General features: G+C 42.1%; 1 pseudogene; it reads left to right on the top strand.

The window, feature by feature from the left end:
* Window positions 1-2,463: 2,463 nt before the first annotated feature.
* On the top strand, window positions 2,464-25,856 carry LOC112858696 (small ribosomal subunit protein eS12 pseudogene; annotated as a pseudogene).
* Window positions 25,857-26,158: the final 302 nt, after the last annotated feature.

Genomic DNA, 26,158 nt, shown 5'->3' with positions numbered 1-26,158 from the left:
GGGTAAGAGTGTGAGTTGATTGTTCAAACTAAGCAATTGGAACAGAGGGTTCATTATAGTGTTCTCATTTCTATTAGATGTGCTTGAAGCTTTACATAATAAAGTGCAAAGTGGAATGGGAGCAAGAATGGACAGTTACAGGTCTTAGCAGAGGCTTTTGGAGCCTGGACAATGCAAAACTTCCCCAACACTGTACTTTCAGTCAGGTTTGGTTTGCTCCCAGGTGTTTGGTATTAGGGTTGTTTAAGGGGGAAATCCAGGCAACATGTCTGTACTCCATGTCCAGGGAGAGTGTGAAGCAATAGCATGTACAAAATGGTGAATTAAGGTCTACAAGATAAACTGGTGCTCTCACCCCAAACCCAGGGGTATTGGAAGGACTCAGGACTTTCATCACACTATGGCACAGGAGGGTTTCAAGATAAATCTATTTGAATCTTCAAAGGTCAGCATGCCTCCGTTTGACCTCTAGGTTGCAAATGCTTGACATAGGAGATGTGAAGAATAAGTGGGAAGAAGATAGTGAAGACTTGTTAACCTGGATTTGGTTGAAGGAAGGAAAATGGTGACATAAATGTTAAATGGCTTTCTGCAGTCAGGGAGAGAGGGGATCAAGGAGGCTTGTCCTGGAATGAGGTTTTACCAAATATTAGCTATGCAACCTTGTACAAATTACCTTTTCAGTGACAAGGAGCTAATAGTGTTTAAGGTTGGGATTGGAAAGTTTCCAATAAATTACACCCCTCCTTTTCTTCCCTGAATTCAGAAACAATTGAGAAACCCAGGCAGTTGGAGTTCAAAATAACTCATTTACAAAGGACAGAGCTGTTTGGAAATGTGATTTTGGTAAACCAAATGGATTTGCTAATGTACCCATCCTCCTTAGTTGAATTGAGCCCCTGGCAGGACTACTCCACAGGGCACACCTATCCCCAGAGCAGATAGAATGCACTCTGCCTATGGATCTGAGATCTCAAGAAAGAAGAAATGCACTCCTTCTCCCAGATGCATAGGAGAGGAGTCACTGCTCCCATAGGTAGAAAGAAATAGGGGTGGCTGAAGGCTAAAAGCAGGAATTTCTTTCCTGGGGAATTCTTCCTCTCCACATGGAGCAGGAGCACTGCGAAATATTCATCTGTAACATGTATCTCCTTGGGTTCTTGTGAAGTACATATCCAGTACATAGTAAGGAGGTTTTGTTTTCTTAATCATTATTAGTGGGTATTAAGAAACTTCTCATGTCTTTCTGGATAATGGATTTTACTCCCTCTGGTGATTCCAGTTATAGTCCCAGTGAAACACAACCCTATCCAGAGGTGGAGTTCTACTTGCCCACTCCTTGAGTCTGAGCTGGCCCATGACTTGCTTAGACTGAGAGAATGTGGCAAAAGTGACATTGTATGACTTCTGAGCCCAGGCCTCAAGAAGCCTTGTGACTTCTGCTCTGCCTTCTTGGAATGCTGCATGGGAAGAAACACAGACTCTTTAAGAGACCTCATGGAGAAGTTCAGCCTTCTCAGACCTCATCTTTGGGCCCCTCCTCCAGCTCACCCTCTGCTGAGTGCACCCACTAAAGTTGCAGCAAGACCAGCTGAAGAAGTGCCCAGCTAATTTACAGAATTGTCAGGGGGAAAATGGTTATTTTGGGGTAAGTTTTGGGTTGGTTTGTTATTCAGCAATAGTTAACTGAAACAGGAAATAAATAAGCTGGTGGAGCAGCAGATTGATGCCAATAAGGGTTGGGGAGGGGCAAGGGGTTCTGACTGCAGCAGACTGATTTCCATAGGTTCGTGAGATGTCCTTGGTTTTGGTCTGCTAAATGATCTGGCAGACATTTCTCCCTCAATTAGGTGTTTTAAGCCCCTTTTTTCAACTTGTGTGATAACCCACAGCCATCCCACAGCAGACCTGACCTTTAAACCAGTTGGCCAGTAAGAACCTACATGAATTGAGGCAAAGGAGTATACTGGTTGTTGACAAAGCTGAACCTTCCACCTTACCTAACTCCCCAGTCCCCCTTCCAGAGGGTTTTGCTTCCTAAGGACCTATCTGAGGAAGTCCTGGCCCATGACCTCCCTTGGCAGCAGAGACATACCACAAGCATAAGGAGAGAGAGCCTGAAGACACATAATCTTTCATAATTTGTGTTAATTCTTCTTTTCTATCTGGAAGGGGCTGCCAGATGGGAAACTTCCCCACCCGAAGCAGCATGCATCTGCCTGCCTGCTCTCTGTTGCCAAGGCGTGGTCTGCTAGAACTTCCAGGATGTTGAGCATCGTGGGCTGGATTGCAAGACAGGGCAGGCACAAGACTGGGGACAGAGAACAGTGGCTGTGTGAAGGGGGGGGGGGGGGCGCAGAAAGAAGCAGTTCGTTTTCAGTGCAAGGCAGGGAACAAAGTCACCCCAGGATACCAGGGACACAATGGTGGTGGTCAGGCAGCCACTGTGTAAAAAGGGCCGGAATGGCTGTGGCTCAGGCAGGTGGACATCAAAGGAAAGCAATAACAGACCCCAGGTAACACACCTCTTTTTTGTAACAATTTAAGCAGGTGGAGGTGGATCAGGGTTTAGATAGTTTGAAGGCACATTCCTGGCTTCAGCAAGCTTAAAACATAGCCTAGCTCAGGAAGCCATTTTGAATTCTGGCTTCTCTTGGATCATTACCACATGGCTGACCATGGGTAGAGAAAGAATAAGTGACTGTATTGTATGATTTCAAATATATGGGGAGGAAGTACAGACTTGTAGCTGGGAGTGTACTTTCTAGAAGAAGAATGGCAGGATTTAAAATCTGGAACTACCACTTACTAGCTCTCTGTCTTTGGATAAATTAAACTCTTTGGGCCTCAATTTCCTCTCTTATAAAATGGTAGTAAGAATAGTACTGTCAAATGCTTCTCCTCAAAGTACTACCAAAGAGCTTGTGAACAAAGCAAAGGTGAGTTTATAGCTTACTAAGGTAAGGGAGATCTCTGCCTTCATAGAATGTTAACTGAATCTAATAAGGAAAGAGCAGTAGCGAGGTATTTATGAGTTTGGAGCTCAATTAGGACTGGGAAAGAGATTGATAGACACAGCAAGGCAAGAATTTCGGAAGGAGCCTTTGAGAATTGATGAGACCAGTGGAATACTTTCAGGTCAATAACAAAAGTTATTTGCAACTTCATCTTTTTGGGCAAGAGTTTCTTAAAGCTTTATTATTGAAAGCAGTAGAATAGTAACTGTCGTGTTAATATAAAAAGTAAGCTGTGTTGATGTCCAAGCACATCTCAGAGATTTTGCAGGTTTCATTCCACACCACCACAATAAAGTGAATATTGCAATAAAATGAGACAAATACATTTTTTAGTTTCCCGGTGCTTATAAAAGTTATGTTTACACTACAGTATATTAACTGTACAATAGCATTTATGTACAAAAAATACTGTACATATCTTAATTAAAATACTTTATTACTAAAAAATAGTAAACATCATCTTAACTTTCAGTGAGCTGTAATCTTTTTGTTGGTGGAAGGTCTTAACTCCATGTTGATGGCTGCTGACTGATCAGGATGGTAGTTGCTGAAGGTTGGGGTGGCTGTGGCAGTTTCTTAAAATAAGACAACAATGAAGTTTGCCACATTGATCAACTCTTCCTCTCATGAATAATCTCTCTCTAGCACATGATGCTATTTGATAACATTTTACCCACAGTAGAACTTCTCTCAACATTGGAGTCAATCCTCTCAAACCCTACCATTGCTTTATAAGTTTATGTAATATTCTAAATCTGTTGTCATTTCAACAATCTTCACATCATCTTCACCAGGAGTAGCTTTCATCTCAATAAACCACTGCCTTTGCTCATCCATACGAAGTAACTCCTCATCTATTCAGTTATCACGAGATTGCAGTAATTCTGTCACATCTTCAGGCTCCACTTCTCATTCTAGTTCTCTTGCTATTTCCACCACATCTGCAATAACTTCCTCCAATGAAGTCTTGAACCCCTCACAGTCATCCATGAAGGTCAGAATCAACTTCTTTTGAACTTTTGTTAATGTTGATATTTGGACCTCTTTTCATGAATCACAAATGTTCTTAATGGCATCTAGAATGGTGAAACCTTTCCAGAAGGTTTTCCATTGACTTTGCCCAGATCCATCAGGGGAATCATTACCTGTGGCAGCTATAGCCATAGGAAATGTATTTTTTAAATAATAAGACTTGAAATAATACTCAAAATGACTCCTTGATCCACGGGCTGAAGAATGGATGTTGTGTTAGCAGGCATGCACACAATGTTAATCTCATTGTGAATCCATTAGAGCTCTTAGGTGCATTGTCAGTGAATAGTAATAGTTTCAAAGAAATCTCTTTTTCTGATCATTAGGTCTCAAAAGGGGGCTTAAAGTATTCATTAAGCCATGTTGGAAACAGGTGTGCGGTCATCCAGGCTTTGCTGTTCCATTAATAGATCATAAGTGGAGTAGATTTAACATAATTCTTAAAGGCCAAACTTTTGACAGGCCAATGAAGGCTTGTCCTTTGAAGCTTTGAAGCCAGGCATTGACTTCTCCTCTTTGGCTATCAAAGTCCTAGATGGCATCTTCTTCCAATATAAGGCTGTTCATCTACATTAACAACTTGTTGTTTATTCTAGCTACCTTCATTAACTCTCTTAGCTAGATTTTTTGACTAACTAGCTGCAGCTTCTACATCAGCACTTGTGGTTTCACCTTGCACTTTATTTTACAGAGACAGTTTTCTTTCTTAAACCTTGTGAACCAACCTCTGCTAGCTTCAAACTTTTCTTCTGTGGCTTTTTGACTCTTTTAGCCTTGACAGAATTGAAGAGAGTTAGGGCCTTGCTCTGGATTAGGCTTTGATTTAAGGGAATGCTGTGGCTGTTTTGATCTTCTATCCACCTTCTCCATATTTGCAATAAGGCTATTTTGCTTATCCGTTGTGTATTCACTGGAGTAGCACTTTTAATTTCCTTGAAGAACTTTTCTTTTGCATTCACATCTTGACTGGTGCAAGAGACCTAGCTTTCAGCCTATTGGCTTTCTTCTTTTTTTTTTTTTTTTTCATTTTTTTTCAACGTTTATTTATTTTTGGGACAGAGAGAGACAGAGCATGAACGGGGGAGGGGCAGAGAGAGAGGGAGACACAGAATCGGAAACAGGCTCCAGGCTCTGAGCCATCAGCCCAGAGCCTGACGTGGGGCTTGAACTCACGGACCGCGAGATCGTGACCTGGCTGAAGTCGGACGCTTAACCGACTGCGCCACCCAGGCGCCCCCAGCCTATTGGCTTTCAACATGCCTTGCTCACTAAGCTTAATCATTCCCAGCTTTTGATTTAAAGTGAGGGATGTGTGACTCTTCCTCTCTCGAACACTCAGAGGCCATTGTAGGCTATTAGTCTACCTAATTTCATTGTTGTTGTATCTCAGGGAATAAGGACATCTGAGGAGAGGGAGAGAAACTGGGGAATGGATGGTGGGTGGAACAGTCAGAATGCACCAACATTTATTGGTTAAGTTCACTATCTTATGAGGGTTTCTGGTGGCCCAAACAATTATAATAGTGACATCAGAGATCACTGATCATAGATCACCCATAACAAATATAATAATAATGAAAAAGTTTGAAATATTGTAAAAATTACCAAAATGTGACACAGAGACACAAAGTGAGAAAATATTGTTGGAAAAATGGTGCCAGTAGACTTGCTCTACCTACGGTTGCCACAAACCTTCAACTAGTGAAAAATACAGTATCTGCAAAGCTCAAGAAAGTGAAGCTCAATAAAAGGTGGTATCCCTGTATATGGGAACTCTCTACTTGCCACTCAAATTTTCTGAAAACCTAAAACTCCAAAATATTAAAGTCTATTAATTAATGAGAAAAAGTAAATTGGTGGAAGAGGAGATTGCTACATGGTAGATACATTCCTGGGGGAAATGAATCATCCAACACAAATCAGGCTAAAACATGCTTTTGATTCTTCATTTACTTTGCATAAAGGGGCATTGTTTATTTTGCAAGGGAATAAGAGAACAAAACGAGAGCAATAGAATGTCTCACACCCATTGCCAAAATAAGCTTTCTCATTAGGTTAACAATCATGAACATTCAATCTACTCAGAGAAGTAAATCTCAGCCTTATAGGAGAAATTCCAAATCTCCCTCAGTTGATTCCGTAAATAAAGGCTGTATCTTAGTGATTCTCATTAAAGGATTCACCACATCAATAAACATACATGAAGGTGTTTAACAAAGTGCTTTATTGTTAGTATCTCGTTGATCAGCAATCACTCGTTTAACTTCGTCAGAACACACAGTTTTTGCTCAGGCAAAGAACAAGCTTCTTAACTCCCTCTCTGTGGTGGAAATTTGGTAATCTAGGAGAATTCAAACTTGCTCTCCACAACCTGACCCCAATCTCCTCTGGCCCTGGGGCCACTCACAGACTTCTCCCTCATGACACTCACCACCTTTTCTGCCTTGAATCGTGGATATAAACTCAGTCTATGTAAAACATGCTTTTCTTCTCTGTAACTCAGCTTACTTTCTAACCTTGAGCTTTGTTCCACAGAGCTGGTGGAAAAACAGCCTCACACCTTTCTGGGGTTCCAGGAGCCTCCCAGTGCCAAGATGTTGCATGGTGGGGCTTGAGGGTGGGGTGGGGCAGGGAAGGTCCTCTGGGCTTGGTCCACACAGTTACTGCCAAGACATGTTATCCCTTTTCCATATGTTCCCTACAGGTCCTCCAGCTTTCTGCTGCTTTTGTGCTGTGAATGGGATATGGGAGTCTCTGCCAGGACTGCCTGTGATCCTGCCTGCCTAGACACAGCCATTTTCTCTGGGATTTTCTTTCCTTAGTAAGTGACTGTTTTGCGAAGACAGGCACAGATCCTTTCTGCTCCTGGAATCCGTGACCTCTCATTTTTGCCCCCTTACTCCCATCTATAAACAAACCTTTCTAGTCTGGGGATGACACAGGCTCTCTTTCTTTAATCTCCCCCACAATGCCACACCCTGAGGATTTCCTAAGGGCTTAAGATTTCGGAACAAGGAGCAAAATTACTTTCAAACTGTATCTCTTTTCTTCCTTGCTACATCCGTTCCCCAAGGCAATGAGATCAGAGCCTCCTGGGATGGAAGGAAGAGAAAGGGGCCCTACAGAGGAAAAGGAAGAAATGCACATTTTCAAAATGTTATGTGGTCATATATTTTATTTGCCTTACTTCCCCTAGTATATTTTAAGCTATCTGATAGTATGTTCTCTTGTGTCTTCCACAATACCTGTGGAGTGAGAAGGTGTGTCCTCTGACAATCTCTTACTGTTCTTCCTTAAACCTTCGCCAGTTTTGAGGAAAGTTCTCATCCTGTAGGGTCATTATGGTCACATCCCTGCTGCTAAATCGTAAGACTTCCCTTCTCAGTCGATGCCAACTATTACATTTTTGGTTCACCTTTGGAGATATTGGGTATATCTGAACATAGTTCATCAGAATGGATGGAATTTTAAAACTGTTTTTCATCAAGTGGAACAGTTTTGGTCCAAATCATTAAATAGGGCAGGAATAGAAATCATCATATTACTACTACTGTGCTGGGGGTGGGGGTGGAGAAGAGGCAGAAACCTTAATGCATTGAGGCTGCTACACCAAAATGCCACATCCAAAATTTTCACATCCAAAAACCTTTAGGCTGAGGCAACAAAGTCTATCTTAAAATGTAAATGTGCTATTTGGTGATGTCTTAGATTACCTTGGTAGTTACTCAGCAGAGTGCAAACCCTGAAGGAATGAGATACAAGACAGTTAAGTTTTGATGGAAAAAATTGAAAATTGGAAAAGGAAAAGATCATAATCTCCCAAGGGAAATTAGAATTAGAAATGAAGTATAAGAGGTGTCTGTGTGGCTTAGCTGGTTAAGCATCCGACTCTTGGTTTGGCTCACGTCATGATCCTGTTATTTGTGAGATCAAGCCCCACATCGGGCTTTATGCTGATGGTGTGGAGACTGATTGGGATTCTCTCTCTCCTTCTTTCTCTGCCCCTCCCCCACTTGCATGCTCTTCTTCTCTCTCTCTAAAAATAAAGTTAAAAAAAAATAAAGTATGAAAGGGCCTCAGAAACCAGTACAAAAGTTCATAATTTTGTCCAGGATACATAGGCCCTATTTCTGTGGAAATGGTATTGTATGAGCCTATCAACTTTCTTTTGTTGTGTTTTTTTTTAAGTTTATTTATTTATTGAGAGAGAGAGAGAGAGAACAAGCAGGGGAGGGACAGAGAGGGGGACAGAGGATCTGAAGCAGGCTCTGTGCTGACAGCACAGAGACAGATGTGGGGCTTGAATCCATGAGCCGTGAGATCATGACCTAAGCTGAAGTCAGATACTCAACTGACTGAGCCACCCAGGTGCCCCATATCAACTTTCTTTTATGGGAGTTGTTCAATGAGAGCTTTTTTCATTCTCCACTCAATCCAGTAGGGGTATCTTCCCCAGTGTTACAGCTGGCTGGGCTGGAGTCCCAGGGCCCCTGGTGGCTGGCTCACCACTGGAAGGTGCCATGCTGATGAAGAAGGGAGAATAAGCTCTTTGCTTCGGCTGTCCACTCTTCTACCAGTTCTCTCCTGCTTCCACCAGCAGGGACTGAAGGTGTTCTCTATCACCCCCTGCAGCCCTATATCTTGTCAAGGCCATTAACCCATTCATTCTAAACTTTTCTATTCCTCTAGCATTTTCTCTCTAAAGAGGGGTCCATACTGCCACAGTTGGATCACAACAAGATATTTTGGTAGCCAGCCTTCTGTTGTGTGCTGAAAATGGAGAACTGGGTACTTGGAATGATCACCTTCCCCTCTCCAATTCCCATTTAAGTAGCTCTGGGGTGATCCCTGATCCCAAATGAGCTGCAGAGCAGCCAAGAAGATCTTGCCGGGACATCTCACAATGGGGTGAGCTTGTACACTTTGCACCTCTTAAAATCAAGGAAGGCAAAGACCTTATTGAAACCCTATCTGAGCTTCTGTCTGATCCTGAAGCTGAGTTCGGTTCTGAAGGTGCATGCAGACTTGGGGGGGGGGGGTGCAATTGTACTGTATGAGGTTTGAGTACATGGCCCTTGGGAGTTCAGCTAAAATGCTGGGGCTGGATGCTGGGCAATCTACCAAGGGAGAGCAGGTCCAGGATCATTCATTCCTGAACCCCAGTTTCCAGCCTTGTGTCTGCCACCTCACAGCCACTCAGTCAATGCTTACTGTGCTGAAACAAAATTGCATTTAGTCCACATTTATGGAACCGGGTTCTACCTTACCAAGCTTTTTAACATCCCCAAATAACGTTCCGGCTCTGAAAAGACAGATTAATTTTAATTGACTCAAGGTTCAAATTCCTGTCTCTCCGTTTCTAATTGCTCTCCACTCCCCCCCCCCCCACACCTCCACCAAGCATTAAAGAGCGCATGGTACAAAGAAGCAGAAAGTGAAAGGAAAGGCCCCTTCTTATTGCCAGACCAGACACTCATGTGCTTTTTTGGAATAAGTATTTTGCATCAGGACTGGACAACATATCAGATTCCTTATGAGAGAAGATGAAAGAAACAACAGTTGTCAAGGACAGGAATGCCAAAGGTTTTCTCTTCTCTTCAGCCAGCAGCTCAGCTCCTCAAAGGAAAACAACCCATCTGTCTGGGATTTGTGTTAGAAGTGACCCTGCTTTGGCTTTTCCCTCAGACAGTGTAAGGCAAGTTCCTTATTATCCTTATTTAGACTCAGCTAAATCCATACACAGAACCTCTTAAGTTGCTGCTCCTGTTTTGGAACTTTCTGGGCTTTGAAGATGGTCTATGATTTATTTATTAATTACAGCATCTCAAATTCTTGGTAAAGTTTTCACTCAGTAACCCTCACAGCTCCCAATTGTTGGTGCAAATGAAATGACTTAGTTGAAATAGAAGTGAAGTATATAAACCTGTAAGAGATTCCAAATAGTTACTGTTTGACCTCACGGTATATATGTGGTAGCCCTGTTTTCTGAACCCCAAACAGGACACATTCAGACCATGAGAAAGATTTGAAATCAAGACTGCCATGGGAGCGAGTGATATAGTCACGTTATTTATTGTGTATATTATTTAGATAACTAAGTTATTTCTCTAACCTGGTCTTGCTTATCTAGATATAATTACTTGTATTCAGTAACTTCACAGTTTGAAGTAGTGAAAACAGCTGTGAATAAGGGGAAGAAGTGAAGAGGGGCGCCTGGGTGGCGCAGTCGGTTAAGCGTCCGACTTCAGCCAGGTCACAATCTCGCGGTCAGTGAGTTCGAGCCCCGCGTCAGGCTCTGGGCTGATGGCTCGGAGCCTGGAGCCTGTTTCCGATTCTGTGTCTCCCTCTCTCTCTGCCCCTCCCGCATTCATGCTCTGTCTCTGTCTGTCCCAAAAATAAATAAACGTTGAAAAAAAAAAATTAAAAAAAAAAAAAAAAAGAAGTGAAGAGAGAAAATGGTTCAGATGTTCTAAATGAGTGTTTCAGAGATACAGGTGTTTACTGAACTAAAATTAGTTACGTGTAGTTTATTATATCATTCTATCATGCATATCATACATTATATTAAATATATGTTATATATCTTTTTGGTTGGAAATCCCATTAGTAAATAACACCACTTGTGTAGTGATGGCTCAGTGAATACTGTTTGGCTGATCAGCTGAATTCCATTCACTTTAACTTTACAGGCAAGAGTGCTTTGCTGCTAGGTCTTTAGCTTAGTAATTTCCCTCATTTTGCCTTTGCAAAAAGTCATTGTTTGAGGTTTCTATTGCTACGTAACAAATTACCCCAAAACTCAGTGGCTTAAAATAAGTATTTATCATCTCAGCTTCTGGGAGTCTGGAATCGTGGTACAGCTTAGGTGGGTGATTTAGCTCCTGGTGATTTAGCTGTTGGCCAGAGACTTCCCTCAGTCCTTTGGTAGGTGGGCCTCTCCAGAGGGCAGCTCACAACATAGCAGCAGCCTCCCTCAGAGTGAGTAAGAGAGTGAGCAAAAGAGAGCAAGACAGTCATAGTCTTTTTGTAACCTAATCTTCAAAGTGACATCCCATCACTTTTGTGATAGGGTCCTGTCCACAGTCAAGGGAAGGGGTTTCCACAACAGCATGAACATCCGGTGACAGGGATCATTGGAGCCATCTTAGATGCTGCCTAAAACAGCTAAAGAAAAAGAAGTGACCATTTTACGTGTTATCAAAATTCATGTGGCCTAGATATGACACAAAATACACAAGCAATGAAAGAAAAGGTGGGTGAATTTGACTTATCAAAACTGAAGACTTTTATGCATTAAGAAAGTGAAAACACGGGGCACCTGGGTGGCTCAGTTGGTTGCATGTCTGACTTTGGCTTAGGTCATGATCTCATGGTTTGTGGGTTAGAGCCCCGCGTTGGGCTCTGTGCTGACAGCTCAGAGCCTGAAGCCTGCTTCAGATTCTGTGTCTCCCTCTCTCTCTGCCCCTCCCCCACTCATGCTCTGTCTTTCTCTCTCTCTCAAAGATAAATAAACATTTAAAAAAATTTTTTTAAAAGAAAGTGAAAAGACAACTCACAGAATGGGAGAAAAAAATTACAAACCATATATATGATAGGGTGTAGAATCCAGAATATGTAGAGTTCTTACAACTCAACAATAGAAAGACAAATAACCTCATATAAAAATATGCAAAGGATTTAAATAGTCATTTCTTTTTTTAAATAGACATTTGTAAAGAAGGTGTACACCTGGCCAATAAGTCCATTAAAAGGTGCTTGACAGCATTAATCATTAGAAAAAGGCAAATCAAAACCGCAATGAATACCACTCCATTCATATTATATTTACAAAAAATGGAAAATAGCAAGTTTTGTCAAGGCTCTGGAAAAATTGGAATCCTTATACACTGCTAGTGTAAAATGGTGTAGCCACTGCGGTGGTTCCTCAAAAAAGTTGAATATAGAACTACCACATGGCACAGCAAAGCTACTCCTGGGTATATACCCAAGAAAAATGAAGCTATACACTTGCAAAAATACTTGTATGTGAATGTCCATAGCCATATTATTCATAATAGCCAAAAAGTAGAAGTAATGCAACTGTCCCTCACCTGATGAATGCAAAAACAAAATGTATTTTACCCGTACAATGGAAAATTATTCAGCCATAAAAAGGGGTGAAGTCCCAGTATGTGCTACAACATGGATGAACTTTGAAAACATTATGATGAGTGAAAAAAGCCTAACAAAAAAGCTACATATTATATGATTCCATTTAGATGAAACATCTAGTATAAGTAAATCCATAAAAACAGAAAATTCATATTTTCCAGGAGAAACACTGAAGGAAGGGGGAATAGGCACTGAATAGATACTGAGGCTCTTTTTGAGGTAATGGGAATGTTCTGAAATTATATAGTGGTGCTGGTTGCTCAACTCTTTATATACGAAGATCCACTGAATTGTATGCCTTTAAAGTGGTGAATTTTATAGGTAAATTATATCTCATTGGTTTGTATATGTCTACATATCATTGGTTTTCAACTTCGGCAGCATATTAAAGCCAGGTGGGAGATTTGAAACATCCAGATGCTCAGGTCACACCCCAGAATCTCTGGGGTAGGATCCAGGCCTCGGAGCTTTTCAAAAATCCACACATAATTCCAGTGTGCAGCCAGGGTGGAGAACCAGCAGCCTAGAGGATCATGACTCCTTAGCAAGTTGCCTTCACTCAAAAAGTGACCATTTGCCCTCTCTATCTTCCTTCCAGTAACGGGAATCGGCAAAGAAAGCTGCCTGCCCTTAAGGACAGGTCTTCTTCCAAATCAAGATGGTTCCTTAATCTCTCCTCTAATTCACTGCTATTTTCCTTTCTGTGGGTGACTCGGAATGTTCAGTACTTTAAAGAGGGCATACTTTAGGCTTAACATATTTTTTTCTCTCTCTGGGTTAGGTTACTGTGATTCAACTGTGGGCGGACAATCATTTTTCCACTTTGGAACAGAAGTTGGATTCTGTCCAAATGGGTTGGCACTTTTGCCCTGAAAAACCTGGATTTTATAGTTTGTGAAGTTCTGAGCAAAAAATTCAGATGCAAGGAGCTAGAAATGTGAGGCCTTTTACACTGGGCCTATGCTCTATTTTTTGTGTTTATTCTCTGACTGTAACACTCAGGTTTATTTAACCGGCTTTAATCTTGGCCTTCCGGAGTCCCAGCCTTTGGTATTGTAAATCCTCCACTGCTAGTGGATCACTAAGTTCCTCTGGCACCACAATCACTCTGTTTGGCAAACCTATCTGGGCTTGTGTCCCAAATCACAGTGGTCCTGATTAAATTCACCAACCAAAGCATTGGTATTTTTTTTTTCATTCACCCCGAAAAGCTATAGGCAATTTGTGAAAAAGATACAAATTGGTGAAGAAATAAAAATTAGAAGATTTAAAAGAACTATTGAAAAAAAAGATCAGCAACAGCTACTTTAGGCTATAAAGGCGAAGTCTGTGCTGTTCTAGCTGGTAACCTACTCTTGGGGGGGGTGGCGGGTGATGCCAGTAAACACACAGGACCATCAGCCTTGGCACCATTCACGACAATAGCAATGACAGGCAACTCTAGAAAGGAGACTAAGCAGGGACTGACTACTTCAAGAAGCTTCCAGTAAGTAAGAACACAAAAAATTGCAGAGGCCTGTGGAGTGCAGGAAGGGTAGACAAGAATGGGTAGGGAAGTGGAAAGTGCAGATGTGTGGATCTGCTCCTGGAGAGCCATGGGAACCATCTATCTTTCTGGAATTAAATAAAGTAGAATGCACAAGTCTTAAAAAAAATAGCTGAGTGATTTACATATATAAAAATCTGTGAAACCACAGGCAAAATCAATATTTAGAATGTTTCCCTCTTCCCAGAGAAATTCTCTCATAACCCTTCCAGGTCAATAGCCCCCTTCCCTCACTCAGAAGTAGCCCTGTTCTTATTTATATTACCGTAGATTAGTTTTGTCTGTTCTTGAACTTTATATGAATGGGATTATACAGCATTTATTGGTTTGTGTATGGCTTCTTTTGCATAGGGTAATGTTTTGGGGAGCTATGTGTATTGTTATATGTATCTGTAGTTTGTTCTTATGATATTGCTATGTAGTAGTTCATGATATAAATATGCCATAATGTTTATCCATTGTCCTGTTAATGGACATTTGAGTTGTTTTCGTTTGGGGGCTATTATATATAAAGCTGCTACGAACATTGGTATACATGCCTTTTTGTGGACAAAACATTCCCTTTTCTTGGGATGTGTCTAGGAGTAGAATTGCTGGGAGATAGGTCACTTATATGTTTAACTTTAGCAGACACTGCCAGATGGTTTTTCTGAAGTGGTTGTATCATTTTTCACTCTTACCAACAGTGAGAATTCCAGTGGTCATTTTTGAGATGAAAAAGCAGTCAGCAACTACCTAACCTGAGCCAAACTCCTTGCGGCATGAAATTTGTGAAGATCTGTAAGATAGGGGACCAGCAATGCTTTGCAGCTGAGGGATGAAAGAAAACGAATAAAAACAGAGGCCAGAGGGTGCCTGTAACTGTCCCACCCCAACCACTGCGAGCAGGAAGGAAATCCAGTAGCTGGTTTTGGGTCTTTTCCTAGCATGGACATTAGCTAGTTAAAGGGATTTGATGGAATGGGAGATGCTAAATTTTTTTTCCAATTAACATAGTGAAAAACAATAATACAAGAAAGAAAAAGCAGGGTAGGTAGCAATGTTTCTCCTGCTTCTCTGAGCAGGAGAGCTGGTTTAAAAATACAGAATTTACACTTTTATTTTTTATTTATTTATTTTTTTTCAGAATTTACACTTTTAAAGAGATACTCTAGTTGATATCATTGGTATTTCAAAAGCCACTAACAAATACTGTTTAGAGGTTCAGCAATGCCAGCACATATGTGTGCCTGGAATAACAGCAGGAATATTCCCTTCTCACTTGACTTTACATTAGGGCACCTTGTCGACATTGTCCGTTTGATCTTTAATGTTTTGAGTGTCCTTTTCAACACATAAGGGGCACCTGGGTAGCTCAGTCAGTTAAGGTTATGCATCTGACTCTTCATTTCTGCTCAGGTCATGATCCCAGAGTCATGGGATGGAGCCCAAGTTGGGCTCTATGCTGAGCATGGAGCCTGCTTAAGATTCTCACTCTTTTCCTCTGCCTCTCCCCTGCTCACACTCTTTAAATAAATAAATAAATACATACATACATAAATTTTTTAAAAATTGAAGAAAAGCTTCCACCATTCACTTTATCCCAGGGTGGGGATAGGGGGTGTCTTCTTCCCAGTAATGCAGTTTCAAAAGTTGACAGGCAGCTTTTTCTCTCCCTCTGTTGCTGCCAAGGAGGACGATCACCTCAGGTAACTCCATCCCCTTTTAAAGAGATTTACCATTAAGTTTCAATGTTGAGCTAGGAGGAGATACAAAAAATTACCAAGATAACATTACAAAGTTAAAGCAATTTTGGCACATAGTGGCCCCTTGATAACAAGTCGAAAGAATTATATTAATTTCATTTAAAAATGTACTAAGTGCCAATTACGTGACAGACGCTATTCTAGGCCAAGGAATACCCATATAAAGTGCATACAAAGTCCATGCAAAAAGTAGGAGACAAACACCCCTCTACCCCAGCTAGCTGAAACCTGCACAAAGCTATCTTCCTCTTCCCACCTCACGTTGACCTTCTGCCCCCAAGGCCCCTGGAGGCCCTTCTCTGGCCCTCTTCAGCCACCTGACTCGCTGCCACTAACTCCTCCCTGTGGATCACAGCCCACTTCATCCCACCTCTTTCCCCTCATCTCTCCCCATCCCCCTCCGCTTCATCCCACCTCTTGAGCCAAACAAAAAAATCAAGATGGCAAAGGCTTCTATTTTCAAGAAGCTTTCATTCTAATTGGTAATTGTATTTGTCGGGGGTGGGGGGTAAGTGCTGTAACAAAAGCACACACACACTCATGAGCACCTAATTCTTAGTGGCTTTAGCACAGTAATAAACCATACTCTTCAGCATTTCATCTCAGTCTGATTCAGGTTGGAAAGAGGACAGGTATTCCACTCCAGGCAGCTATTCCTTGTCCCACATTCCTCTGTGCCCACAGAGCCCTCTCCCTTCAGCCAGCAGGTGGGAAGGAAAGAACTAGGAGATCACATGGCTAATTTTTATGGCCAAGCCTGCAAGTGGCTCACACCACTTTACCCACATTGCCTCCACCAGACTGAGTCAGTGACCACACCCAACTGCAAAGGAGGTTGGGAAATGTAGCTGGGTGCAAAAGAAAGGAAACAGAGTTTGGTGTACCTATCATAGCTGCTACTGCAGGGGTGAAAAATAAACAGGAAGTATAATCGGTGTGGTAAGTGCTGTACTATGAGGAGGTAAGCAGTACTTGATAATACACAGGAAATACACCTAACCTAGCCTGGGTTTGGGTGGGCCAAGAGAGAATATGCTGAAGGAATTGAGGCCTAAGGTGGGGCAAAAAATAGAAAACCAATTTCCCTTTAGAATATGGTAACTTTTCTGCTAATGAGGTACCTTCTTGCATGAATGATTTGTTTAAATCCAAAAACAGTTGTTTTTTTTTCAAAGTAACCATTAGAAAATAATAAGCCCTTTCCTGGGTTGCTCTTATTCCCTGCTTTAAGAAGAAATGGCCCAATGTGGCATTCGCTATTGGCTTACTGCCCAAGAGTCATTCGTTCCCTCTTCCTTGATAAGAAAATGACACTTTTCTTGAGCCATCAAGTGACAATGTATGCTGCAAAAATGGATTCCAGGAGATGGACTGTAATTAGTCTAAGGCAACCATGGTAATCCAGTTCACCTTTCATTCATTCAACAAATATTTAATAAGCTCCTGCTATGTGTCATTCTGTTCTAAGTGCTGTTTTCACCAATTATAGGCATGGGGTTCATGGAGCATGTGGCCCAATTCTAGATAATGAGGGGAAAGGGGGCTTCTGGGAAAAGGCTTTCCTCTCTGATAAAGTAAAATGAGAGTTGTCTAAGGAGAAAACCAGGGCTTTTCCTTCTTGCGTTTGGATGATATTATGTGGGACGTGATGCCTGGAACTAGATCAGTGTCTTGGGACCATGAGGTGATGGAGAAAAGATCCAAGAGAGGATAACCTAGAGCTCTAGCCAACTTCAGCTATTGAATTAAGCAAACCTGGAATCACCTGCCTTTTTACTACAAGACAATAGAAAGCCTGATAAACCACTTTCAACTGGATATTCAGTCACCTATAGCCAGAAGCATTTAAAGAAATACACATGATTTTGTTGGCGTTGTTTTGGATTAGAATAGGAAAATGTTTTTTTTTAAGTTTATTTATTTATTTTTAGAGAGAGAGAGAACATGTGCACATGCAAATGGAGGAGGGGCAGAGAGAGAGAGGGAAAGAGAATCCCAAGTAGGCTCCTTGCTGTCAGCACAGAGCCCAACATGGGGCTCCATCCCATGAACTATGAGATCATGACTTAAGCCGAAATCAAGAAGAGTTGGTCGCTTAACCGACCGAGCCACCCAGGCACCCCGGAAAATATTTAATGAATGGATGAAGAATCTGATCTTTTTCATTTTCTTCTCAACTGTGTTGTTCAATCATAGAGGAGTTTCTATCCCAGATCTCTTTCTGAATAAAAACCATCTTCCATAATCTTATTGGCTCCTCCTTTGGCCACTGCAGATGCCCCATTGGAAGTAGATGTGTTTGAAAGCAAAGCCACTTTTTCTTCTAGGTCCCCTACCTTTGTGCCCTTGAGATGGGGCACATGAGAGGATTTTTTTGGGGGGAGGGGTTGGTTTTTTAATTTGGAAGAGGAAGCTCCTTATTTGCTGATGATGAAATTGATAGGCAGATTTCTTGCTTCCTTCTTCTCTTCCTCTTTCTTTGTGCCTTTTCCTTTCTCTCTCTCTCCCCCTTCCTTCCTTCCTTCCTTCCTTCCTTCCTTCCTTCCTTCCTTCCTTCCTTTTCTTCCTTCCTTCCTTTTCCCCTTCCCTCTTTCTCTTCCTCTCTCCCTCCCTCCCTCCCTTTCTCTCTCTCTCTCTCTCTCTCTCTCTCTCTCTCTCTCTTTATTTTCTTCTCTCACCATGGAATAAGTTGGGCTGCAAGCAGTGTTCTTTGTGGCCTGTGGGATTTTGGAGGCTCCCTGGATCTTGTTGAAACAGAAACCTGGCAAATTCCATGTTCTAATTCAGAGCTTCCTGGCTGAACTCAATGGAACTCCAACTAAGGAATTAAGTTGGTAAGTCAGTGATATTTGAAATGAATAATGGAGATATTTGGGGATAAGCTTTAATTTTAGAATAAGTATGTCACATAGCTTTTTGCTAGAATGATTTGGGATAGTCACAAATATTTAAGATGCCACTTGGCTTTCACTATGCCGATGATGTCAATAAAGGGGCTATCTCTCCCATGCACTGTAAGATTTGAGTGCTAATGCCTGTTTGCTTTGACTATTATGTCGTTGATCCAAAAGATAATCATCCTTTTGAGACTTTCATGTCTGTCCATTTCTTATGTCATTGGCTGTTTTGACTAATAGCTATAATTTGAGGGAAAAATGTATTGGTTGGGGTACTGGCAGGAAAAAGATGGCAGAAGTTATTGCAGATGATTAATGAAAGGGTTCTACAAAGATGTGAGAGTATCAAGAGAAACCAACAAGGGGCAGTGAAACATTAAGGCTAATAACACTATTTCTAGGGGTCAAATGAGTCAAAGGGAGAGAGACATTATTGGAAACTGGAGAGATTGATAGCTTTGGAGAGAGCCTCCTGCCAGCAGCTGTGGCCTTTGCTAGAAGAACATAGTCACTGTCAAACTGTGACTCTGGATATATAGGGAAAAAATACCCTGACATTACTCTACTCTTATACTCTGATCTTCCTACTAGTGACTATCATTGGCTAAACTCTACCAATAGTCAGAGGGAAAGGAGCTTGGCTGAGACAGACAGTGAATGTCACCCTCCTTGGCCACAGAATAAGGTAGAAAAGGATGGACAGTAGATCTGGAAGAGCAAATAGGGCTACCCATTTGTGTGCCTTCATTTTCCTTGTCAATAACTTTAGAACCAGTTAATATGTAGGATGGTCCTAGATCCATTCTTTAATAGCGATATGCTTTTATGTTTAGGATATTGCCTAGGCTCTGCAATAAGAGATCCCCAAACACTGCAACTTAACCAAACAAATGTTTATTTCTCTATTAGGCTCCTTCCTGGATAGGAGTCCAGGGCTGATGTGATTGATGGTGTTGAGGGCTTTGGTAGATATTAGTTCTGTTGAAAAAATATTCCCAGCCTCCTTTCTCTGGAAATAAGGGAGGATTATACTTCTCTGCCCCCTTGGGGTTAGATGGTGTCATGCAACTTGCTTTGGTCAGTGAAATGTAAGTGTGGGATGTGCCAGAATCATTTACTTGCCCATGTTTTCCCTGTCACTGAAATTTGCATGGAAGCATTATTAATATGAAGGACAGCCATCCTGAAAAACTTCTCAGAGCTGTAGCATATTTGTGGGAGTGAGAAATGAAACACTGCTTTTAAGCCACTGAGATTGGAGGTTGATTGTTAATGCAGCTGTACCAGGTATTTTTGAGTAATATGGAGACTCAGGCTCCTTTTGTTTTGTTGCCTTCCAAACTCTAAGGTGCTGCTGCCACCTACACAATCTGAGACAGCTCATTACCATAGTGACATTCTAGTTCAGGGAAGTGGGAAGAGAACAAGAGGGCACACATATTATTTTTAGAGGCATTAACCAGAAATAGCACACATCACTTCCTTTGGCATACCTAGTGCTTTAGTTATCTGTTGCTGCAAAACCAATGATCCAAAATATTAGCATTTTAGAACAACAAATAGTTTTCAGGGGCAGCTTAGCTGGGTAGTTATATTTTAAGGGCTGCTGTTATCTGAAGGCTCGAAAGGGGCTGGTGGATGCACTTCCAAGCTCACTCACATAGTTGTTGGCAGACCTCTGTCCTCACTTGCTGTTGTCAGGAGGCCTTAATTGCTTGCCATATGGGCCTCTCCACATGGCAGCTGGCTTCCCCCAGAGCAAATAATCCCAAAGACAGACAGACACAGAGAGAAGCTGCAGTGTCTTTTAACCTAATCTCGGAAGTGACACATCATCACACAGACCAACACTGGTACAATGTGGGAAGGGACTATGCAAAGGAGTGAATACCAGGAGGCAGAAATTGTTAGAGGCATCTTGGAGGATGGCTAAAAAAACCTAACAGTAAGAGAGGTGAGAAAAGTTCATCTATAGCTGGGCGGCCATCTCCTCAGATGAAACTGGAAGGGGAGAAGGGTAAAGGGGACACACAGAATTCTCCACACTCTCTTCTAGCCACACAAGTATACATGTGCACTTGCCTTCTCATACATGAATATACAGTCTGTATCCTAAAAAAATTTCTAGGCTTCTGGATCGTAGTGCCTATGCTCCAGAGGATTCTTATCCTTAGGGTCACTAGCCCCAGAAATTTGTCTTCTTCACTCCCAGACAAGGCCAAATTCCCATGTAAAAAGCTTTTTAAGAAACAAGTGGGGAGAGGGAGCTTCCATCTGGAAGAAAGAATAGGAAAATCCTTCTGCATTGCTAATCTGGAACTCTAAGAATGAGTCATATGAACTATGAGTCATTTTGCCATTATATGTAAGTAGTTGGAGGAGTTACATAAGTTGAGATTCAAATCTAATGTTTCTTATGTTTTTCCAAGTTAAGGTGGTAAACTCATAAAAAGACACAATGAAATTTAAAAAATTTTATTTAACATTTGTATATTGTTGAGAGACAGAGACAGACAGAGAATGAGCAAGAGACGGGCAGAGAGTGAGGGAGACACAGAATCTGAAGCAGGCTGCTCCAAGCTCTGAGCTGTCAGCACAGAGCCTGGCACGGGGCTCAAACCCATGAACTGCGAGATTATGACCTAAGCCCTGAGCCAAAGTCAGATGCTCAACCGACTGAGCCACCCAGGTACCCCGCTACACTGAAATCTTTTTAAAAAATTTTTTTAGTTTATTTATTTATTTTGAGAGAGAGTGGGGGGCAGAGAGAGGGAGAGAGACAGAATCCCATGCAGGCAGGCTCTGTGCTGTCAGCACAGAGCCCGACATGGGGCTTGAACCCACGAACTGTGAGACCATGACCTGAGCTGAAATCAAGAGTTGGATGCTTAACCAACTAAGCCACCCAGGTGCCCCCACACTGAAAATTATATTCATAGGAGCACATCCCCAGTGTGGCAGCACTTAAATATCTGTAAGCATACAAATGATGGTGAAGGAGAAAGGAGAAGGTCTCTAGAAACCAATACTTCTTCATGCCTATAATTGTTTATGAAGAGCACAACAACATAGCACCAGGCTTCATAAAACCCCAAATCTTATTCTGCTGCCTTGCCAACATAAGCAGTGGCTGATGTCCCAGACCCTTGCCTGACTTATGTCCACTTCACTACCTCTCAGTACTTCCATCATGGGAAAAGAATGTGAAGTTTCAAATTATTTTTCTTATTGCCATTGTTATGACTAGCTACTTTGGCATTGAATTTGGACAGGGACACATTTGGAACAGTTGGTATCAGGTTTTAAAATGACCGTTTAGTGGACAGTGGAATATGTGGAGCAAAATTTCTATGTGGAGATGGCAAGGGTTAAGAGAGAGTAGCAAATTGTCCCCACGAAGGTGACTAACTCCTGTCTAATATACATTTGCACTTAGTTCAAAAAGCTATGTTCTGATGTCCATAAATTATCTACTTGTCATCTTGTCCTTTAATGTGCAAACCTATTTTTTTTCTCAAGTTCCCATCAATTGAGAATAATCTGGTACTCTGCCCAATTATTTTCAAGGTTTATTGGACTATATATTCCTGGTTAGTTTTTTACTTTGATTTCCTGTTTCTCCTGGACTCTTGATTATTCTAGTAGCAGATATTCCTTCTCCTATACACTCCTCTCTCCCTTTCTTCACTCTGGCATTAGTCAGGATTCTTTTTGCTGCAAATGACAGATATACTGCAAGAAGAGAATTCGTTAGTTCATCACAGAGCCAGGAAAGCTGGGTAGCCCAGGGGAAGAGTGGGAAACCAGGGCCTCAGGACCTGATCTCCCTCTTGCCTTCTCTTTGAAACTCCCATCTCTGCCTGGTTTCATTCTCTTCCACTACAGAGTGCCCTTCTCATATGGTTGGGTAGATGACTGCTTGCAACCCTAGGCCTCTATCCTCATAACTCTCCATGCAAGAGCATAATAGAGAACTACCCCTCCAGATCCAATTGGGAAAACTCTGGTGAAGGACTTTGGCCCACATGAGGTCAAGAGCCCATACCTTGTTTGGGTCCCGGTGTGCACTGGGGTATGGCATTGTGATTGGCCAACCTGGGTCACATGTCTGATTCTGAGTAGAGTGGGGATTCTGTGGTGCTGTGAGTAATTGGTCTACCAGGACCATATGAAGTAGGAGGAGTTCCCCAAATGTAAAGGGGTTCAAGAAGAAGAGAGCAGATAGAAGCAAATGTTTCTTCAGTCCACCGTGTGCCAAAAACACAGCTCAAGCAGCTCCTTCCTCATCCCCTAAAGGATCACCATTGCAAGGTCGTTTGTGTAATGGAGCTTTCTTGAAGGTTGATGATTTACTCAATCATGCCTACATAGTGAAGCCTCCATAAAATCCCAAAAGTACAGGATTCACAGAGCTTCAGGATTGGTGACCACGTGGAGGTGCTGGGAAGTATAGTGTGCCCAGAATGGTCATGGAAGCTCAGCACCCCTATCTTCTATATCCTCCATATGGCTGCTCCTGAGATATATTCTTTACAACAGACTGGACATCTAGTGAGTAAACTGTTTTCCTGAGTTCTGTGGACTATTCTAGGAAATTAATCACATCCAAGGAGGTGACCCTGGGAACTTCTGATATAAAACATCAAAAACTTGGGGCGCTGAGGTGGCTCAGTCAGTTAACAGACAACTCTTGGTTTCGGCTCAGGTCATGATTTCATGGTTTGTGAGTCTGAACCCCATGTCAGGCTCTGTGCTGTGAGTGAGGAGCCAGCTTGGGATTCTCTCCATCTCTGTCTGTCTGTCTGTCTGTCTCTCTGCCCCTCCTCTACTGGTGCCCTTTTTCTCTGTCTCTCTCAAAACAAACAAACAATTTTTAAAAAAAATTTTTTTTCAACGTTTATTTATTTTTTTTGGGGACAGAGAGAGACAGAGCATGAACAGGGGAGGGGCAGAGAGAGAGGGAGACACAGAATCGGAAACAGGCTCCAGGCTCTGAGCCATCAGCCCAGAGCCTGACGCGGGGCTCGAACTCACGGACCGCGAGATCGTGACCTGGCTGAAGTCGGACGCTCAACCGACTGCGCCACCCAGGCGCCCCACAAACAAACAATTTTTAAAAAACCACGTTAAAAACATGTCTCCCCTCAATATACCATAATATTGAAGTTAATAAGAGGTTACCTCTGGGTAGAGGAATCATGGGTAAATTTTATGGATTTTGTTGGTTTTATTATATGTTTCTGTTTTTTACTTATCTCTACTTCCACAATTAACAATTAAAATTGGTTCAAGGCAAACAAGGAAAAACAGAGCCTGCTGCCCCTGTGCTCTTTACCAAGAAATGCAAAACTCTTCCCACAAGCTTCCCACCTTCCCAACCCCACCCAAATCTTCATCCTAAGCCTCACTGGCCAGAGGGTATCACATGACCACCACAGCTCCAAGTGAGGTTAGAAAAATGAGTATTTCAATTTTCCAGCCTCTACAGCCTTGCCAGAGAAAGGTGGTAAAAGAGAAAGGTGTTTGGAGTATTACTGGTCTAAGCAGCCAACACTATATGCAATAGCAGAACTGGGACACCAGGTGAAGAAAGAGGGGTTGTGCAGTTTTTCTCAGTCTGGGGTGGGTGTTATCACTTTGGTGTGTGGCCCTGGGTGTCCCCATACAGGGGACACATACAGGTCTGGGTTCTCATACAGGTCTGGGTTCTCATTAAGACTTCTCTCAGGCATCAAAATGATCCTTGCCCCATTCTTGTTAGCACTTTATAGCAATAGTAATTATTATTACTATTTACAAAATGCTTTTTTTGAAGCAGAGTATTTCCATCCTTGTATTACAGTTGAAAGAGTAAACTCAGGAAGGTTAGTATTATTAACAAATCTGTATTTAAAAGGGCACTGACTTTCCCTGTCACTGCTGAGCCTCCAAAGCAGAGGCTCTAGTACATTCAAGATTCACCTCTACCTCTTCCCCACCACCAGGGTCAAGGAAGGCATTGCAGCTGGTGGTATAATAGAGGTTGATACTGCTTTACCAGAAGTGCTGAAGACTGGCCTCATCTATGATGGCCTAGCACAGGGAATTCCCAAGCTGCCGAAGCCTTAGACAAGCACCAAGCCCATCTGGTGTGCTTGCATCCGACTGTGATGAGCCAGTGTATGTCAAGTTGGTGGAGGCCCTTTGTGCTGAACACCAAATCCACCTAATTAAGGTTGATGACAACACAAAACTAAGGGAATGGGTAGGACTCTATAAAACTGTTGGAGAGGGAAAACCAGAAAACAGTTGGTTGCAGTTGTGTGGTAGCTCAGGACTACGGCAAAGACTCTCAAGCCAAGGATACCATTAAGGAGTACTTCAAATGCAAGAAATGAGTAAATAAAAAACTTGGCACTTGTTTAAACAAACTAGTTAATTAATTAAAAGGACACAGAATTTCATTTTCTCCCAGCATGTGCCATTCTTGACTCTTGGGCCTGGTGAACACAGGAAGTGATCCTTCTGTCACAAATGGTGCTTCTTGGTGCCAAGGTATACTCTCTGCCCAACTGGTTAACACCTCTTGTCTTGGGTGCATTGTTCTTGAATCATGTCTCTGGTGTGCTAGAAAGACTTCTGACGTGGGTCTTAGACATGGTTTAGTGTCTCTTTCGGGACCTGACATGGGTAAATCACTATGCTCTGCATCTGCTTTGCCCAGAGTCTTTTTTTTCCTGTTAGCCACTGTCTGTGAAAGTAAAGAAAGTTCTCTCTATGCAGGTATTTATTATGTGCACGCATCCTTGCCTCATCTCCACCTTCTCCTTTTATTCTTTCCAGAAAGTGATGTCAGCATCCAGCCCTGGTGCTGAGAGATGCTGAGGGCACCACTAATTAGGTTGCAGGGGAACATGCCAGATGAGGCTATTCTTTCAGACCCTGGGTTGCTGTGTGTTGTTTACAGAAGAAATGTCTTAAGGTAAAGGGAGAGGAAGCTTGCCAAGGACGTTTAATGGGATCTTGTAAACATTTGTATATTGAATGACTGTTAGTGTTTCTTATTCTGGGCTCTTTATTTTAAAGATCGAAAAAAATTGTGCCTGCATTGTGGGTAAGAGTTCAGAAGTGTAGACTACTGTCACTCCAGGTTGGGTTGGCCGACCCTGCTAGTGGTCTTTCCAATATCTACCCTCTTCTTTCTAACCAACAGAACCCTGTTTTGTTCAAGGCAGCAATATGCCCAGTTAAAAATGTTCACTTTCCTAGCCTCCCTTGCATTTAGGCATGGCCATGTGACTCAATTCTGGCCAATGAGATGTAGGTGAAAGTCGCTAAGTGAGGGCCTCCAAGAAACCTTTTGTAAAGGGCAGAGACTTAGCTGGCATTTGCCCCTCCCCCTCTTTTTTTTTGTTTGAAATGCAGACTCAATGGCCAACCATCCACCTGGTATCCATGAACACAAAAGCTACATGTTAAAGATGACAAAGTAGGAAGAAAGAATGACCATAGGTCCTTGACAACATCAGGGAGTCACTTACCTGCTGCTATCCCATATAAAAACAATCATGTAATCAATTAAATAAAAAAGCCTATTTGGTTAATACATCGTAATTGAGTTACTGGTCCATGTAATCAAATACACTCTTAACTGGTAGACTATTTAGGTATTTAATGTGCTGTAATAGAAAATGGACACAAATTGCCTGTAGGGTCTGTGAGAGAATGTGCTGCTCACCCTCACGTGTGCATATACACCACTTGGGGACCTTGTTAAAAATGCGGGTCCAG

Source organism: Puma concolor, chromosome B1, assembly GCF_028749965.1.
Source record: "Puma concolor isolate L17-30 chromosome B1, mPumCon1.1.hap2, whole genome shotgun sequence".
NCBI classification, from domain to species: domain Eukaryota; kingdom Metazoa; phylum Chordata; class Mammalia; order Carnivora; family Felidae; genus Puma; species Puma concolor.
This window is presented reverse-complemented; position numbering and strand designations above follow the sequence as displayed.